The sequence below is a fragment of the Copadichromis virginalis genome, linkage group LG7 (genome assembly GCF_057382275.1).
Source record: "Copadichromis virginalis isolate Kocher_CV1m ecotype Utaka linkage group LG7, C_Virginalis_male_GT1.1, whole genome shotgun sequence".
NCBI lineage: Eukaryota > Metazoa > Chordata > Actinopteri > Cichliformes > Cichlidae > Copadichromis > Copadichromis virginalis.
In genome coordinates, this window is record NC_140624.1 from 17,721,787 (window position 1) to 17,737,567 (window position 15,781).

Sequence of the window (15,781 nt, forward strand, 5' to 3'; positions counted from 1 at the left end):
GAGAGAGTTGAATTGGCAATTGAAATATTAAATGTTGTGTTGTGTTTGGAAAAGACGGCACCTCTCAAATGAACTTAAATGCCAACATCCATGTTCTAAAAGAGGATTTCTGATCATTTAGAAAAATGTTGAACGCAGGCTCCTCGCTTGAGTTTATCTTGGATTTTAAGCATCTCTACATCCAAAATGAGCCAACCACAGAAGTACCTTAGGAAAAGTCAACCTTTACCACCCAGTCAATGTCTGATCCAATTCCACTGACACAACAAAACACATACTTGTGAAATTAATCGGTCTTACAAAGCTTCAGCATACTGTATGACAACAGACCTGTCACTTCACGGGCGTAGAACTGCTGCATGGTCTAAATTTACGCAACAGGCGTGCATTCATTTCCCCCCCCCCCCCGTCTAACAAGATTCACAAATTTTTACATAATGTGAAACATTTTGCAGTATCACGAAAAGCTAAAAACAGTCAGTTTTGCTGCACTAATCTATCACAACAATCTCTAATCCTCCAAGGATGTTATTACTTGCTGCCAAACTAATTAAGATCAAATCCTGGGCAGTTTCCTGTGCAAAAAGGAGGGTAGGATGCGGGCAGCAGTGTATTTCACCAGGGTTTTGTGTGTCCTGGCTTAGGAACAGCCATCTAGTAATGCTCACACAGTATATTTTCATCTGTTGACAATCTAAACTCTACTTAACGGACACACACTTAGTTGTAGACATTTCTGTCAGAAGGAAAAATGAGACTGCCCTTCTGGCCCTTGCTGATGCCCATTTGGCGGCCTGCCTGTTTGTATCAGGCGTACTCCTCCGTGTATTTGCATTCCTATTATGATTTAGGCTTTTTCCCGTTTTATTTGGCTATTGAGAGCAGAGACAAACTTGCTCATGTCCTCGCTGAACTTAAGGCAAACATAACTGTGTGTGAAATTTCAAGTAGTCATTGAAGATTTTCTATTAAGTCCCCACCGAGGCACTCATGTAGCTCATCTGGTGGAAAATTTAGTACAAGCCATCCACTTGCCTAAATAAAGGTTCAGCTCTTATCAGTCGGAGCAGTTGCTTGTGACACTGTACTGCTTTAGAGCTTTAATTCACTTCACAGTTTTGCTCATTGTCAATAAGCACATACAAAGGTTCAAAATGTTATTTTTTTACAAAAGTAATTTATGAATGTTTCAGAGAGGTACTAAGAAATCAAACCAAACACCAAAGTCTTCCTTCTTGTTCTCTTTCAGTTTATTGATACAAAATTCTGGTGCACCTGATGCCCCATTTTTATTGAAATCAAATCAATTTTATTTATATAGCGCTTTAAAAAACAACAACTGTTGACCAAAGTACTGTGCAATAGAATAATCAGATAAAATTTAAAAGGAAAGTAAAATAAAAGATAAGAAAATAATAAGAATAAAATAATGACAGACTCATACAGAATTAAAAGCCAAGGAGTAAAAATGGATCTTAAAACGAGTTTTAAAAGTATCCAGTGTTGGAGAGGTCCTGATATGTAAAGGCAGTTTATTCCAAGAAAACACATTTAACGCCCTATCCCTTTTAAACTGAGCAATCTGCTCAAATCCTGTAGTTCAGTAGTTCAGAGGTGTCAAACATAAGGCCCGGAGGGGCAGAATTGGCCCACCGAAGACTCCAATCCCGGAGGGCGTGTAGACTTCTGACTTATAGTTTTACAGTTTTTCCTACTGATAAGGTTTCCGAAGGTTGATTCTGTTCATCTGGATGTGACGTTTTCAGTGGGAGAAACGTTTCGTCACTCATCCAAGTGACTTCTTCAGTCTCAGCTGACTGCAGGTTTCCCCAACCTTATAAACAGTACGTTTGCATAAGGATTGAAACTAGCACCACTGAAGGAACAATGGGCTGGGAGGTCAGTTCCTTCATCATAATTATGCAAATTCTCATGACCATTGCTCAACAACCACTGATCAAAGGCCATGAGTACCATTCACAGAGAGTTGGGGAATGGCTGCAATCACAGCATTGCACTGATAAAGTTGTCCTCCATGACCATTTAAACGGCATTAAATGAACTAAGTAACATTTAAATGATAGAAAAGCTCCTGTATTTACTTACAATAGAAATTAAAAATAACATTTCCTGTCAATTAACAAAAAACTTGTCTGTAATTTTACACATCTATGTCAGATTCCCTCCATTAACCACAACAGCATTTCTCTGTAATGTAGAAAAACTGAGACGTGCTTTTGAAATTGTGCCTCTTTTCTTAATTATCTCAGGGATTCAATGTGTAATTAATCTTCTTTACACTGACAGCAAGTGGAGTTTCACTTTTCTGGAATGGCTTGAACTTGTTGTCAAAGAAAGCTGCATCTGGACCACAATGTAAAATGAGTAACATCCCTTCTGGAGTCCATCACTAAGGTTATGTTAGATTCTCTCCAGGTGATGGGTATCAGTCAGCGTTGTTATCCTTGATTAAAAGTCAGCACTTCCTTGATACTATTGTTTTAGCAGTACTAATGTTTCTTCAGATAATAACTTCAGGAACAAACAAAGGAGTGTGTGTGTACATTTGCAAAAGTGACAGAAAAAAAAAATCCTAATGTTTCTCTGTATCTGCTGTCGTGAAGAGAAACTGTTTGAACAGTCTGCAAACTAGTTATCCAGATCAAAGTTGCTGTGCTGTTTTCACAGTTTGTCTCTGCTACTCTCAGTTGGCTAAATATATTACTAATGCAAGTTATAGGAGGGCAATCACTTTTGAGAGTCTCAGCAAGAATCCACTGCTATTTGATACCAAATGTCACAAAAGTTAATGTCAGACAAAAAAAAAAAAACACGTTGGAGACAGTTACCAGGTTACCAGTTACCAGGTCACTCGCAGCTTGTCTAAGGTTAGAGTGGAGTGAATTTTAAGAAACTAGAAGATTTTGCTTTTGAAATCAAGTCTTAAAATGATGTTGAAATAGGTTTTTTGTTTTTCATAATTATGTTCCAAACAGGTGTAACTTCTACAAAAATGGATGGATAGTAAGTGACCACCAATCCCACCCTAACCCTGAATGGACTGGTGGTGATGTTGGGTAAGCTTTTTTGTTTTACATGCCTAACATGGCTGAAGACAGTGGCTAGTGGCCCTTGAATAAAAAGAAAGGGCAACCTCACACAAGTGACTGCCAGAGCCTCAAGTTAACAGGAAAGAAATATTTCCGTGCTTAACTTGGCAAAAGTTCTACACAGACCTGCCTCTGCTTAGTTTTTCTGTCTACATGGCCGAACACAGGTACCAGACCAGCATGGGACGAGCCAAAGACTTCTCGAAAGGCTCCTGTGATGTGTCGGTAGTGACACCCCAATGCCCTGCGACTGTTTCCTCTCTTTCGCAGAAACCTGGGCTCTGAGCTCACAGGTCTCCACAGTCAAGCTAGAAGGGCCCATTAAGTGGCCCTAATGAATGAGAAGTAGACAATCAACAGAGACTCAGCAGGACTCACAGTTGCCAAGTGCCAGATCTGTGAGCTCGCCAACAATGCAGTGCATTCATCATTTTATTGCAATCATTGGCAGAACTGAAGCTCAATTTTCAACAATTAAGTACCAAAAAAAAAAAAAAAGAGAATAAAGAAAAGGGAATGGATTTTATCAGAGCTGACAAACAGAGACCTCTTTGGGGATCTTCATGTGAGGTGCTTCCATAGACCGACGTGGCTTCTTGCAATTTCCTCGCCAGTTTTGGGAGTTTCTGGTGTCAAGTTATTTTAAGTAATAGATCTCAGCTCTGTATCTGCTGCAGCCAAGACAAATCTGGTACTTGCTGATATGTTCTTATCTTATTCAATTTTGGAAATGTAAAAACATTCAGGCCTCATTACCTGAATGAGCTGCTCTTCAGCTCATCCTACACCAGAACTATTTGGTCAGTAGACCCGAGGTGAATCATGTGAAAAAGGCACTTGTCTTCGTGTTTGCTGTTCTTCCAGGAGGTAGTCTTGATGGTTCAGATTATGTAGCAGCTCATAGTTTTGGGTAGTAAAACACCGCAAGCCTATCGATGCTCCGAAGCCTCACAGCGTGGCTTGTCCGTGCCAGCGGTAAAGGACAAATGTGCCAAAGTCTGCTGGGTTTGGCTCTTTTCTCACCCCCTGGCGTCCAACACCGATGTATCCAGCTGAGGTACAATAATTTGACACCTCTTAACCAGCTGGACCCTTTAGCGTGACAACCACTGCTTTGTTTTATATTCCTGTGTATTTTGAACGCAATAAAAAATTATAGTCAGCAACATCTAAACTGTGTTTTTATCCACTTTGGACTTCTGCCCCTCCCCACCCCCTTCAATCTCCTTTATCCCTCCCTTTCCTATGTGGGATTTAACGTACACTTTGTGGTAACCTTGCTAAGTTATCAGTTTTTTCTACGTCCTCTCATACTGAATAAAGGCTTGTTTCTGCACGCCTGCTTGTTAAGACTTCAAGGACAGCTCCCTCCATCTGGTATTAAGTATTCCTGGTGCCAGTGTCGGGTTAACTGACACTCCTGCACTTAAACTAATGGCAGCGAACAGTCATCTCCCGTGAGGTGCTCACCTTGGAAAAAATCACCCAGCTCTCTCATCCCCAATCATAGAGGTGCTCTTGCCACCCACTGAATGAAACCATGGGCATGAAAAGAGGGATTGTTTCACCATTCAGGCATATACGAGGGCAAATGAAAACATGTAATACGCATGTCCTGTCTTGGATTTGCTTTCCTCTCGAGCTCAATGAGACGTTGAGAAGTGAGAGCGGCGTGCAAACAGAAAAAGTCAAGAGTCAGCAAATCGTCATTAATAAAACATCTTCATTAGGACAGAAAACATGCAATCTTTTCTTTTTTTTTTCTCAGCAAATGAACCTAAAACTCAATTCTCATTCAAATGTATAAGAAATTTAGCTTTTAAAACATGTTTGTTACAGAATGGAGAAGAAGAAATGATAGTTAGGCACAAATACACACATAACATTTATTTATATATATATTGTTATTGTTGTTTTCTACAGCAACCATTCATCAAAACTGCTAGTGGAAGTTTGAAAAGGGAAGATATAATATTTGTTTTGTCCTCAGTGATCAGGTGCAATTTTTTTTTTAACGTTTTCATCCGATATCACCTCGTGAGTCTGGAATGAGCCGAGCGGTTCACATGCAATTACGCCGTATGTTGGTCAGCACATTAGAAGCGCACAGCTTACAGACTTGGTAGTCACATTTTGTATTGGTGAGAGAGTGAAATGATTAAAAAAAATTTCAATTTACTTCCAAGTAAAGAAAATAATTGCACTGGCAAAAGTGTTCACATGTGTTCGAGGTATTTTCCACAGCCTGCTCTTATCGCCTTCTTTCTGTTCAGCTGTGGAGCTGTATGCCATAACTGTCTCAAAATGTGTTTTTCCATGTTTTTATTAGACCACATCGTATTAGGCTGTGCTTTGAAGTTAGATTATGACTGTAAGCAAAATATGTCCTCCATGCCAAAGAGAAGCATCCCTCAGACCACAGGAGTGCAGCATCACTCACCTCTGAAGCCTCTTCTCAATGGAAACCTAAACAGCTTTTTAAGAATGAAGAGGTTTTTCAGTTTGTTGCTAAATATAGGCCAGTCCGGTGGGAGGTGACAGGTTCTACAGCCATTTTCAACAAAGATGAACCCCAGGTCCTGCCCAGAGCCCGGCGGGTGGCTACTGCCGGTGGTCCGCCTTTCTCTTATGCACCGGCTCTTAAGTAAACACTGCAATCCTGCGGTCAGCTACAGCATGGCAACGAGCAAAAGGACTCACTGTGTAGTTACACATAGCTATGGTGTGTTGTCTCCCTCTGGCTCACTCAAACTTGGCCTTGGGGTCGAGGGCCAGCGACAGACCTTGATGTGTGACTCCAGGAGCCTGCTGGGAACTCCTGGTGGAGGCAGTGTTGGGCTTGACCTCTCTGGACAGCTTTGATCAAACAGTTTCCATCTGCCAACGTCTAAATTAAGAACATTATCATGTTTATTGACATTGCCCTAGTTATCACTTTTTATGTGCAGGGTCATTAAAATTAATGAACACGGGTCCACGTTAATGAACCATGCGGCCACTATCAATCAACTCAGAAAAACATTTACTTTTTATTTATCAAAGCGAAATCATGCACGTATATATGTTCAAATTCAAATGCTTCCTGAGTTTACATAGTATTAATGGTAAAAGGTTGAATACAGTCCCAGCAAAATCCTAAACATTGTAATTCTACAATAAATACAGTGAGCTGATTACATTTTTACATTCAAAAGTTTAGTGTTTTCAGGAATAACAGCCAGGAATATCAGGTTCAATCAGGAAATATCTTAAAGCTGAATGTTTTTTATCAGAGGGGCAGGATAATATGCCATTAATCATCAGAATCATATCCAATAAAGCTCCAGATTAATCAACACAGAGAAAAACTGACAGTCCCAGTCCTTATCCGCTGAGGAAAATGAGGGGCAACAGGTAAGCCTTTATCCATTGAGCTCTGTTCTTGCATTGCTCTCCTATACATGGCGATCATTATTTAGGGAGTCTCAGCGGCTACCTGTAAGGACCACAGGGGTGGCAAATAGCAGGGTTGTGGCTTTCTGAGCTTCTTAGTGGTGCGAGCAGAAGGATTTACGGTAACTCTCAGACAAGCGTTCACAGCTTGGACTCTTGGCATGGATCTGATATTGTCTCTGGCTGAGCATCAAACCCACTGTACCTGAGGTCCAAAAGTACCTACACAAAACCCTAGGATGTTTGAATGATAAATCGCCGACATTTAGTGGCAGAACAAAAAATATTGGCCTTGCTGGGGATATCAATTTTAATTTTAATTTAGAGTGAGAGTGCCTACTGGGTGGTTTGATTGAGCAGAGATCGGCTTCTAGTCAAAAGTGACGTGCTCTTCTCGTTCAGACAAGGATATGAGTTTTCCTGCAAATTCAGCACAGGTGCATCACTAGAAAGCCACCCTGCAGTGTAAGAGCCGCCAGCGGGGGTGATATTGAATATCAGCTATGATTTAAAGTAAATTGACCAAGTTATCTTTAAGGTAATATCCAGTCCTTTTGGGACACACAATTTATTTCCTTATGTAACTGAACCTTTTTGCAGTCTCTGCTTTAGCCCACCATTGTAAGGCACTTCTGGTTCTGATAAAAGGGAAATCAGTTCTTGGGAGTGTTCGATGACAAAAACATATGGCCACAATAGCTCAAGAAGTTAATATAACTGACATGCCGAGTAGCGTTATGGATCGGCTGTGTAATCTGTTCTGTTATGCAGGATTAATGTCAAAACGGAGAATGTTTTTTAAATCACTGGTATCATTATCTTCTATGTGACATTCAGGTAAAATCATCATACACAAGGCTAATACTGTGCTTTATTAATGTGCTGCTTGCCGATGATGCCAAGAGGTGCTTTACACAGCCGCAGGACTGAATCTAAGGTCAAAGAGGACACACTGAGCCAAACACACCAACCGCCACCCTGGAGAAAAAAGCTATGGTGCTAATATTAGGGGGGGAGACTGATTACAGTGCTACTATTAGGTTCTGGCATCGATTTTGGACCAAAGTAGGAACGCCCTCAACACTTCTCTTTGGTGTTCATGCCCTTGGTCCTCAGTGGCACACTACATGATATTATGAGGAGCCAGACCAAACATGCCAAGCCAGACCACAGGGTTACTCACAGCCGTTGCACATTCTTTTGAGGGTGAAATGTGACCTGGTCCTATTTTTCAGCAGCTTGTCAGGCTCAGTGTGGTGCAGGGAGGTAAACTAGGAAGGAAAACTGTTGTCACCTTTCTATAGCTCTTACTTTTTTCAGTCTTACAAGATGGTAGCCTTGGGTGTCAAAGTGAGACCAGATGGGTGGGTTGGCCGACTGCCGGCAGTCACTATGGATATGGACAGAGTGGATGTGCTTCAGCAGCAGACAATAAATGGAAATTGGTTTATTGGTGAAACATTGCGAGTTGATGGACACGCTCTGGCTAGGTAATAAATGTTTTAACCACACACATTAAGATATACTGTAAGTATAATGCCATATGTGAGACTGAAATTGAAGTGACAACATAATGATTTGGGGCAAATTCAATAAAAATCCCTGCAGCAGCTTGAGGAAACTGCATGTCCAGCTGGGTGTAAGACGCTAAAAACATTCCCTTCCTAGATGATGTCTGCTCCATTTACAAGAACATGTTTTTCTGTTTCCTCCCTCAACAGCGTTGGAGAGAAGGCCCTTGTTGAGCAGCGTCATCAGAGGCTTGGGCTGGAAAACACTGTCAGGCATTCAATTTGTCTGAGCTTGTCATCAGACTAAGCTCATTTTGAAAAATGCTTGTTATGACTGCTGCTAACCATATCCACCAACTCTGCGCCTGGTAAGAGGGGGACAGAAGACAGGAAGTCTTTCAGTCAGTCTGGTTATACTGGTTCCCAGCAGACTATCAAATGAGTGAATGGCAAGACTTTAACTGATTGTTTTACCCAACTTAATTGCAAAAGACAGAAGCAGTAAAACAGCTTTCTGAACGAAAAAAGTGAGCTCACTGCTGTAAAAGCAGCCCTTCCCTTTGTTAATATGTTGGGAATAGTTATTCTTGGAATTAGGGGTCAAGACAGTAAAATCAATCTCAATATCCTGAGTTTTGCCAAAAACCTTCATAGTCACAAAAGCTTATACTTCCCTCCCTCCTACCAATGTCTTCTACCATCCAAATAGGTCACCTAGACCAGACCTCTGAAAATTGGCAACTGTTTCCATAAGTGGAAAAAATAGAGCCAGACAAAACTTTATAGGCAGTGCAAAGAACTGTGACATAATTTTCTAGATGCCAAGAAAAAATATTCCTCTGAAAAGGATTAAGAATTAGTTTTACTAGGTTTGGTAGCCAAACTATGGGCAGAAATCTGTGCCATCAGAAACTGAATTTGAATAAGTTAAATTTGAATTTGAATTGCTCAGATTGAATCTGAATTGTAACTTGAATAAATGCTTTTGAAAACTGAATTTGAATTAGTCTAATTTGAAATTGAATTTATGGTTTGAAAATGATCATCACTAAATTGAAATTGAATTTTATATTTTGAAAATGAATTGATTTGCTTTGAAACTGCATTTTATCCTTTAAAAATTCAGCTCTCGAATAATTTCAGTTTCACTTCTCACCATTCAGTTTCAGTTCTACAATTCAATTTCAGTTCCAAAATTCAGTTTTTTGGAACTTACATCCGGTTCCGGTTCAAGCGCAGATTAATAGAACTACGTTTTACTAGCGGACCGAAAGTGTTACTGACGGGAATCTACAGCGTCTTGAGCTGAATTAAGACTTCAGAAGTCATTCGTCATGTCGAATGACCAGCGGATAAACTCTCAGGTTGGTAATAAATGTATTACATGTATGAGAACAAGCGTCATGTTAACAAATGATAGCCGTAAGGTAACTTTTATGCTTATTGTAGCTGTTAGCTAAAAACGCTAATTTAGCGTAGTTTGCCCTGGATTCAGCTTTGACAACAAATATGATCGACTGTTTCTAGTAGAATTCCAAAGTTGTCATCTTGTACCCTCTCAGAGTACCCCCTCTGTATGCTTGCAGAGACCCCTACAGTAGGGAAACATGCAAAACGGTGTCCAAACCTTTGTATTTTAGCTTTATTTATGTCTTACACAGCATCCCAACTCTGTAGCTAACTTAATAACTTTAGCTAAAGTGAATAGTTAGTCTAATTCATTAGTGCAGCATTACTGGATCATCTCTGTTTGAAGTGATATAATATGATATACAACTATCACTGTGTTTAACTACCATAATAATTCTTAGGGTACTGAGTGAATGCTTAATTAATTTTTTTTTTTTTTTAAAGCATACTGCTCCATTAATATGTTTGACAGGCTGAAGTTGTCGGGTCACCTCCTAAATCGACCATCTTTTACAGGTGTTTTGTGCCAGAAATGGAGTGTCCACTGAAGACTGAAGATACTGAATCTCTACGCCTTGCCATTGATCCCTCTTGTGCCTTCATCTAGACAAGAGACATTAACTTAACCACTCTCATATGCTCTGTACCTACATCACCTTCCCTGACAGTCGTAGCTTGGCTCATCCGAGGGTGAAATTATAAGAATGTGTTATTTTGCAAAGTGCTCTCCAGGGTTCCTAAATAAAATATGGCGTTGAGGTCATTTCTTTTGAATTAATCCCTTCTTCTGAAATATAAGAACCTCTCCTGGTTTTAATGGCACTTTGGATTTCTTTACTTTCTGTTCCACTTCCAAACCCAAATAGATGCTGACACAGTAACATGGAAGAGGGAAAGACGTTGGAAAGGACTACTACAAATAAACCTAATGCCTAACAATGAAAAGTGTAAAATAAGAACAATAATAATAAAGATAAAATATGAAGTAACACGTTTTTAGTATTTTATTTATTCCAAATGATCATCCAGATGTCTGTGACATGTGATGACAAACACCATAATGGAAGGCCTTAGTCATCACATGCTTAAACTCATCATATATTTTTGCATATGCTGAACAGGCAGTCAGACATGCTGTAACTGTGGGGTAGAAAACAGCATGAACACCATACGGCAGGGGTCTCAAACTCCAGTCCTCGAGGGCATGGAAAAGTTGCATGACACTTTGACCTTTGAGGACTGGAGTTTGAGACCCCTGTCATACGGAATATGACAGGTGTGGTTGAACTGCATGAAGACTCTGAAGTTTCTCTTCTCTTCTGGCAGGACAGGAATGTGGCCCAGTCCTGTGAGCCACTGTAAGGATGTACTTAGAGTAGAACTGGACTGTCACCGGCCTCAGGCTCTTCACCCTTTTCAAAGACAAAGCAGTCATTTAAATAAAATATTAGATATTGTTTACCTGTAAATGCACAAAGTAAATTTAGAAATGTTATTATTGTCAAGAGTGAACAAGCACTGATAGTGTAATCTACAGCTGTGGCCAAACGTTTAGAGAATGAGAAGTGTTGTTTGCTTATTTACAAAGTTTGCTGTTTCAGTGATAGTTGTATATCATATTATATCACTTCAAACAGAGGTGATCCAGTAATGCTGCACTAATGAATTAGACTAACTATTCACTTTAGCTAAAGTTATTAAGTTAGCTAAAGAGTTGGGATGCTGTGTTATGCTGGGCTTACACTGTGCGATTTTTGGCCCATTTTGAGCCGATTTTTGAGTCGTGCGACCGTTTTGACGATCGGCCCGATTTTGGCCTTCATCGTGCGTCGTGTAGTATACGTGGGGTAACGAGAAGCGATTAACACCTCACGACCAGCTCCCGATCATCAATCGCTTGGTCGTGAGGGTGTCGCCGCAGCTTCTCACACTGCGCACGCGCAAACACAAATGTCAGCGAAAAAGACGGCGCAGCACGGCAGTGCAGCGTGTGATCTGGACACACAAGCGATGGAGGCACAACTTGTAGAACTATGGCAAGCTCACCCGAACCTTTTCGACGTGGCCTCACAAAATTATCACGACCACAACAACCGTGAAAATAGTTGGATTTACATTGCTGCTCAATCACAGCTGCCTGATCAATGTTTTTCATTAGCAATTTAGCAAAGTTGATGGTGGTGGTGTGTCTGTGTGAGTGAAAGACAGAGAGAGAGAGAGCGAGCAACAGAATTTATCTTATAACCTTCATTTTATGGACGCACAGTGTGAGCACTCAGGTCGCATTAGAGCATCGGGCCGTATAGTGTGAGACCCTGCATCGTGACCTACGAACTTCTAACCCCTGCGAGTCAATCGTACAGTTTGAGCAGAAGCTGAATCGCGCGACTGAAAAAAATCGCACAGTGTCTGCCCAGCATAAGACATAAATAAAGCTAAAACACAATGGTTTGGACACCGTTTTGCATGTTTCCCTACTGTAGGGGTCTCTGCAAGCATACAGAGGGGTACTCTGAGAGGGTCCAAGATGACAACTCTGGAATTCTACTAGAAACAGTCGATCATATTTGTTGTCAAATCTGAATTCAGGGCAAACTACGCTAAATTAGCGCTTTTAGCTAACAGCTACAATAAGCATAAAAGTTACCTTACGGCTATCATTTGTTAACATGACGCTTGTTCTTATACATGTAATACATTTATTACCAACCTGAGAGTTTATCCGCTGGTCAGTCGACATGACGAATGACTTCTGAAGTCTTAATTCAGCTCAAGACGCTGTAGATTCCCGTCAGTAACACTTTCGGTCCGCTAGTAAAACGTAGTTCTATTAATCTGCGCTTGAACCGGAACCGGATGTAAGTTCCAAAAAACTGAATTTTGGAACTGAAATTGAATTGTAGAACTGAAACTGAATGGTGAGAAGTGAAACTGAAATTATTCGAGAGCTGAATTTTTAAAGGATAAAATGCAGAATCAATTCATTTTCAAAATATAAAATTCAATTTCAATTAGTGATGATCATTTTCAAACCATAAATTCAATTTCAAATTAGACTAATTCAAATTCAGTTTTCAAAAGCATTTATTCAAGTTACAATTCAGATTCAATCTGAGCAATTCAAATTCAAATTGAACTTATTCAAATTCAGTTTCTGATGGCACAGATTTCTGCCCATACCAAACTTACCTAATCATATCTTTTAGATTTTACCGTGTTAAATACAAAGTTTTTGGACTATAAAATCTGCATTATAGTCTACCATCATCCAACAATTTTAAACCTGTTGGTGTGCAAAAACCGTTTTAAACTGTGTTTAAACTGCTGAATTTGACTTTGTCAGTAATTTCAGACACGTTCTAAAGTGTTTTATATTAACTGTTTTCAATGTTGGTTTCAGTTGAACTTAAATAATAATGATATGTGTACTTTATTGATCCTTGTAGGGAAATTACTTCTCTGCATTTAACCCATTCACTTAGTGAAGCAGTGGGCAGCCACCAATCCAGCGCCCGGGAAGCAGAGTGTAGGTTGCTCAGGGGTACCTCATGGCAGGTAGTCAGTGGATTCGAACCCCCGATCTTGCGAGCATGGTGACCACTCTACCTACTGAGCTATCCCTGCTCTAAAAGCCAGCAAAGGAAGCAGATTTGAAATTTCAGATAGCATAAAGGACGTGACACTATATACACTATAAGCAATGACGGTAACCTGTTACAGTACGATGCTCTAATTCAATGAGCTCTTTAGAATGACCCATTCTTTCACAAATGTTAAGAAATGAAGAAAAAACTCAATAAACCTCCTCTGGCATTAACATCAGCTGTATGGGCTTCCATGCCCAAGCAGCTTCTGTAGCTCTAATATTTTGGTGGCCCGGTATATTTGTTCATATAGTGTATATTATACCTTTGCTACTAAAGAAAAAGAAAAGTTTTTTCTTTTGTTGTTCAGTAAAGCATATCTCTAGGTTGAAGAAGCCTGTGACTCTGAAGTTCAGACAGTAAAAGTAAATAATGCATAATGATACTTATGACAAATTCACTTTAGCACTTAATGTACTACTCTGCTGGTAAAATATTGCCCACTTACCTACAGGAACAAGAATCCCTGTGTTTTCATTTTAAACATGAAAGACTGCTGATCAGTCCATATGTTGCCTATGCTACCAGTTCCTCTTACTGTAGGTTTCCACCAGCCGCAAAACCTACACATTCCTCCTCTGAGCGCAGCCACAAAAGCAGGTCAGCTCCTCAATGACCAAAACGTTCTCCAAGAAACACAGCCAACTTTACCACTGAAATAGTTTTCAATAAATTTTAATTTCCGCAGCCACTTTTTCCCAGTCTTGAGAAGGTAATGAATTAGCAAACAAGAGCCTCAAAAGAATTCCCTCCCATTCCTCTTTACTCAATGAATTACCATCGACCACACAAAGAAAACAAAAGATGGTAAGTTTATTTTTCTGTGGTGGAGCCATTTCAACATAGCAATTATTCATTGACACCACCTTCAAAGGTACTTCAATCAAAGGTTTCAAGCACCAGTGATAGTGGGTAGCAACAGTGGGAACATTACAGCACTGTGTAATACACTGTCACATTATGATTAGTAGGGCATGGAAAGATATAGCTGTGTTTATCTGGTATATGGAATAAAAGTAACATGTATATTTAGCAAAGTTTAATGTTGCAAATCTGACTGGAATCACGTTAAAAGTATGACTTTAAGTCATTAATGAGTTGCTGTTTGTTTTGTAAAGTTACCCAAATCAGTTTACTCATACAGCACATGTAAAAACAGAGGGTGATTGAAGTACTACGTGGCATCGTATACAAGATAAGCTCAAAAGAAAGTCAAAGTGCTTCACAGTTGCAAAAGTTCAATATAATAAATTGAATAAATATTTTAAAGAGACTATTATGCTCATTTCCAGCCCCATATTTTTATTCTTGGATTCACAGTCAATTTAAAGTTATTTTAAATTACCTGGAGACACTTCCTTCAGCCTCAACATTACTGCACCTGTTTTGCCTGAGAAGATTGGGACAATTACATTTTCTGATATTTTCACTCTCCTTAGCTTTGCAGTGTACATGCGTATACATGTGTATTTTTAGTTAGTGTGACCACTGCTAATTGAAATGCTGTCTATCTTGGCCAGGACACTGCTGCAACAGAGATTTTTAATCTCACAAGTCATATATTTCCTTGGTAACAGTTAAAAACAATTGAAAATAATCCTTATTTATCTTATAATTAGCATTTGTGCACCTCGGTTCATTGACAGTGTGAAATTAGCTGTATTCACACTTCTCGTTTAAGAGCATGAAATCATATCTTGGCATTTTTTGGCTGCAAGAAATCAGTAGTTATTTTCTGCGCCCCGGTGCTCTTTCAGTTCCCCAATGCAAACAAATACTGAGGTGCCACTGAGAGTTCAAAGTGATCTAAGTGATTTAAACTCCAATAACACGATCGATGTGGCTGTTTTGGGTATTTATGCAGACTGCACTGGTTCCACCTTGCCTTTAGGTCCTTAAAGTTAACTGTCTTCTGATTGGCTGCTAAAGAGGTGACCATATTTGGAATGTAGCTCTCACTGACATCACACAGATCTTAAAGAAGGAAAAAAAATCTCTGAAATTGAGTCTTTCGAGCAGTCTAAAGCCTAATTTTTTTTTTTTAAGTGTACAGTTATCATCTGTACATACCCCAACGTCATTATTGGAAACCTGGGTCATGTTTCACCAGTATAAGACAGAAAATATGGAAAAACTTACAAGAAATATTAGAAAGTGAGAAAAGTTAAAAAGCAAAGAAGCATCTATAAATAACTGAGAATAAATAGGTTTGGTTTCTTCGGAGAGACAGGATGAACCGAAGCTGGCAAAGCGACAAAAAAGAAAATAGATGGTTGGAGGGAAAGCGATTAAAAGAAAGGAGTCAAATACCACACAAAAAAAGCTAGATTTGAAATATAAAATAAACAGTAACAGCAAGCTTGTGGGAGCTTTAACAGATCTGTTGCATTTTGTTGTTCTGGCAAAGACTGGCAGCTTGCAGCAAATGCGTGTGTGTTTGTTTGTGTGGGCTTGTAGTATGACTGTGGGTGCCTGTATGCGTGTGTATAAGTGGGCTGTGTGTGGCCAGACTCTCTGGGCTGATCTTGGCCTCCGGCTCTAGCTGGCGTTCAGCATGTCTGTAAAGAAACAGCTGGAGGCAAAGCCAACACCAGTCCTGCTCAGAAGCTCAGCTCTGCCAGCAGCGACAGATTCCAGAACTTTCCACGGTCCCGCGTCGCCATGCCAACAGGTC

At 39.9% G+C, this 15,781-nt stretch overlaps 1 long non-coding RNA gene across 1 annotated transcript; it reads left to right on the forward strand.

Annotated features, from left to right (window-relative positions):
* The first annotated feature begins 9,111 nt into the window (after positions 1-9,111).
* LOC146704850 (uncharacterized) lies at positions 9,112-10,221 on the forward strand. Its single transcript, XR_014921672.1, has 2 exons — positions 9,112-9,417; positions 9,980-10,221. It is a non-coding gene; the product is annotated as an uncharacterized LOC146704850 (long non-coding RNA).
* The last annotated feature ends 5,560 nt before the right edge of the window (positions 10,222-15,781 follow it).